We start from the raw sequence: 5,000 nt of genomic DNA on the forward strand, positions 1-5,000 counted from the left end.
ATCACATCATTCTTTCCGCCTCCTCCTTCTATTACGAAAGTGCTCCCCTATTTAAAACTAACGCCATTTTTTACGTCGTTTTATTTAAGTATGAGATTATGGTCCATATTTTAAAACATTTGGCGGTCTACGTACACCCACATTTGATAAGGCTTTCGTAGGAGTTAGGGGCATTTCCAGGGGTAGTTTGATGACCCTGGTGGTAGAGTGACCCTTCTTCTGTACCATGAACCTAAGAAACACACATTTGATAAGGCTTTCGTAGGAGTTAGGGGCATTTCCAGGGGTAGTTTGATGACCCTGGTGGTAGAGTGACCCTTCTTCTGTACCATGAACCTAAGAAACACACATTTGATAAGGCTTTCGTAGGAGTTAGGGGCATTTCCAGGGGTAGTTTGATGACCTTGGTGGTAGTGTCCCTTCTTCTGTACCATGAACCAAAGAAACACACATTTGATAAGGCTTTCGTAGGAGTTAGGGGCATTTCCAGGGGTAGTTTGATGACCCTGGTAGTAGAGTGTTCCTTCTTCTGTACCATGAACCTAAGAAACACACATTTGACAAGGCTTTCGTAGGAGTTAGGGGCATTTCCGGGGGTAGTTTGATGACCCTGGTGGTAGAGTGTCCCTTCTTCTGTACCATGAACCTAAGAAACACACATTTGATAAGGCTTTCGTAGGAGTTAGGGGCATTTCCAGGGGTAGTTTGATGACCCTGGTGGTAGAGTGACCCTTCTTCTCATTAGAACCCGACTGATCTCCTTTTCGGCCCTTGGAATTAGTTGATATGAGGGGGGGAAACGTCTAAGAATGCCAACCTAATCTCTACACTTGATAAGACGTTCGTAGAGGTTGTGTTAGTATTTCCAGTGGTAGTTTAAGGACCCTGGTGGTAGACTGACCCTTCCTCTGTACCATGAACCTAAAAGAACACTCATTAGAACGACCTTTGGAATTAGCTGATGTGAATGCCAACCTAATTTCGATATTCTCAACATTTCGGGGGACACACACACACACACACACACACACACACACACACACACACACACACACACACACACACACATATACACATACTCATAATACAACAAATATACACACACCTACACCCACTAAAACTTAAGCAATCACATTCTTCTTCTAATCTCTTCTTACTTCTCTTACCAAGGATGCTGTTACGAACTTTATATAAATACGTGTTTCAGAGTGGAGCCAATACGTTCTGATCGCTTCTTCATCTCTCCCTCTTTCGCTATTCAGACACACGCGTGATTAAAACTAAGGGCTTCAGAGTCTTCTTCCTCTTTGGGTACGAGTTTTAATGCTTCATATACATACGCGTTTTAATCTTCCTTCCTTCCTCTTTTTCTTCACTGTTTTCTTCATTTTGTGGTAAGAGTTTTAATGCTTCATATATACCCGTGTTTGAGTCTTCCTCTTTTTCTTCGTTGTTTCCTTCATCTTGTGGTACGAGTTTTAATGCTTTATATATATACGCGTTTTAATCTTCCTCTTTCTTCGTTGTTTTCTTCATCTTGTGGTACGAGTTTCAATGCTTCATATATACACGTGTTCCAGTCTTCCTCTTTCTTCATTGCTTTCTTCATCTTGTGGTACGAGTTTTAATGCGTCATAAATACACGTGTTCCAGTCTTCCTCTTCCTTCATTGCTTTCTTCATCTTGTGGTACGAGTTTCAATGCTTCATATATACACGTGTTCCAGTCTTCCTCTTTCTTCGTTGTTTCCTTCATCTTGTGGTACGAGTTTCAATGCGTCATAAATACACGTGTTCCAGTCTTCCTCTTTCTTCATTGCTTTCTTCATCTTGTGGTACGAGTTTTAATGCGTCATATATACACGTGTTCCAGTCTTCCTCTTTCTTCATTGCTTTCTTCATCTTGTGGTACGAGTTTTAATGCGTCATATATACACGTGTTCCAGTCTTCCTCTTTCTTCATTGCTTTCTTCATCTTGTGGCACGAGTTTTAATGCGTCATAAATACACGTGTTCCAGTCTTCCTCTTTCTTCATTGTTTTCTTCATCTTGTGGCACGAGTTTCAATGCTTCATATATACACGTGTTCCAGTCTTCCTCTTTCTTCGTTGTTTCCTTCATCTTGTGGTACGAGTTTTAATGCGTCATAAATACACGTGTTCCAGTCTTCCTCTTTCTTCATTGCTTTCTTCATCTTGTGGCACGAGTTTCAATGCTTCATATATACACGTGTTCCAGTCTTCCTCTTTCTTCGTTGTTTCCTTCATCTTGTGGTACGAGTTTTAATGCGTCATAAATACACGTGTTCCAGTCTTCCTCTTTCTTCATTGTTTCCTTCATCTTGTGGCACGAGTTTCAATGCGTCATAAATACACGTGTTCCAGTCTTCCTCTTTCTTCGTTGTTTCCTTCATCTTGTGGCACGAGTTTTAATGCGTCATATATACACGTGTTCCAGTCTTCCTCTTTCTTCATTGCTTTCTTCATCTTGTGGTACGAGTTTCAATGCTTCATATATACACGTGTTCCAGTCTTCCTCTTTCTTCGTTGTTTCCTTCATCTTGTGGCACGAGTTTTAATGCGTCATAAATACACGTGTTTCAGTCTTCCTTCTTCATTCTTCACTGACTTCCGTACCTCATAACACTCTCTCGCCGGGACACGCGAATCAGCTGCTGTCTCTCAGGAAGTGACTCTTTGTTTGCTCCGGTGATGGATGAGAGGGAGGGAGGTGGGCGGGAGAGGAGAGAGAGAGGGAGAGAGGAGGAAGGGAGAGAAGGAGGGAGAGAGGGAGGAGGAGAGAGTTGAAAGGAGAAGGTGACTGGCTGAAACTACTCCCTTGCAATACCTTATCTGTCAACATCATTTCCCTTTTCATATAGTTTTAAGGGAGGAAGGGAGGGATGAGGAAGGGAGAGGAGGAAGGGAGAGAGAAGGAAGGGAGATAGCGACTGGCTCAACCTACTACCTTTCAATACCTTATCCGTCAACATCATTTCGCTTTCCATATAGTTTTAAGGGAGGGAGGGAAGGAAGGGAGGGATGAGGAAGGGAGAGGAGGAAGGGAGAGGAAGGGAGAAGGGAGATAGAGACTGGCTTAACCTACTCCCTTTCAATACCTTATCCGTCAACATCATTTCGCTTTCCATATAGTTTTAAGGGAGGGAGGGAGGGAAGGGAGAGGAGGAGGAAGGGAGAGAGTGGCTGGCTGAACCTACTCCCTTTCAATACCTTATCCGTCAACATCATTTCGCTTTCCATATAGTTTTGAGGGAGGGAGGGAAGGAAGGGAGAGGAGGAGGAAGGGAGAGGAGGAGGAAGGGAGAGAGTGGCTGGCTGAACCTACTCCCTTTCAATACCTTATACCATTCAAGGTTATGTTTTCACTTCTAAGCTATTCAATATTTCTCTATTTTTTTCTATTCTAACTTTGCTCGTAGTATTTTCTTCTATTCATAGTTATATCGTCTTTAAAGTTTGTGATTTAAGTTTCATTCATTGTTCTAACTTTTTTTATTGCATTTAAGTTTTCTATGTTCTAACTTTGCATGTCTAAATATCTTCTGTAGCGTTACGTTATATAATCTTCTATTTTGCTACGTTCTGTCATCAGTTTGTAATCTAACCTTTTTCTTTCTGGTAATCAATTCTATCATATCTTAAGTCTTTTACTATTATTTTTAAAGTCTGTAATTTAAGTTTGATTCATTATTCTAACCGTTTTTTGTATTGCATCTAAGTTTTCTATATTCTAACTTTGCATGTCTAAATATCTTCTGTAGCGTTACGTTTTATAATCTTCTATTTCTCTAAGTTATGTCGTAAGTGTTATTATATTAAACGTTTGTAATCTAACCATTTTCTTTTCTAATATACAATTCCATCATATCTTAAGTCTGTATTCTACTCTCCTTTTTTACTATTATGTTTAAAGTTAGTAATTTAAGTTTGATTCATTATTCTAACCGTTTTTTATTGCATCTAAGTTTTCTATATACAAACTTTGCATGTCTAAATATCTTCTCTAGCGTTACGTCTTATAATCTTCTATTTCTCTAAGTTATGTCGTCAGTGCTAGTTTGTGATCTAACCTCTTTCTTTTTAATATTCAATTCCATCATGTTATAACTCTGTATTTTAACCTTATTTTACTATATCCAGGGCTATTCTTTCTCTTTTATGTTTCCTTCGCTATTATTTCTCCACCTGTGCTTCCATTCGACTCTTCCTTTTTACTATATCAAGGGCTATTCTTTCTCTTCTATGTTTCCTTTTCCTTTCCTTCACCTGTGCTTCCATTCTGCTCTTCTTATTTACTATATCAAGGGCTATTCTTTCTCTTCTATGTTTCCTTTTCCTTTCCTTCACCTGTGCTTCCATTCTACTCTTCCTTTTTACTATATCAAGGGCTATTCTTTCTCTTCTATGTTTCCTTTTCCTTTCCTTCACCTGTGCTTCCATTCTGCTCTTCTTATTTACTATATCAAGGGCTATTCTTTCTCTTCTATGTTTCCTTTTCCTTCCTTCACCTGTGCTTCCATTCTACTCTTCCTTTTTACTATATCAAGGGCTATTCTTTCTCTTCTATGTTTCCTTTTCCTTTCCTTCACCTGTGCTTCCATTCTACTCTTCCTTTTTACTATATCAAGGGCTATTCTTTCTCTTCTATGTTTCTTTTTCCTTTCCTTCACCTGTGCTTCCATTCTACTCTTCCTTTTTACTATATCAAGGGCTATTCTTTCTCTTCTATGTTTCCTTTTCCTTCCTTCACCTGTGCTTCCATTCTACTCTTCCTTTTTACTATATCAAGGGCTATTCTTTCTCTTCTATGTTTCTTTTTCCTTTCCTTCACCTGTGCTTCCATTCTACTCTTCCTTTTTACTATATCAAGGGCTATTCTTTCTCCTCTATGTTTCTTTTTCCTTTCCTCCACCTGTGCTTCCATTCTACTCTTCCTTTTTACTATATCAAGGGCTATTCTTTCTCTTCTATGTTTCCTTTT

Source organism: Eriocheir sinensis, chromosome 20, assembly GCF_024679095.1.
Source record: "Eriocheir sinensis breed Jianghai 21 chromosome 20, ASM2467909v1, whole genome shotgun sequence".
Lineage (NCBI taxonomy): Eukaryota > Metazoa > Arthropoda > Malacostraca > Decapoda > Varunidae > Eriocheir > Eriocheir sinensis.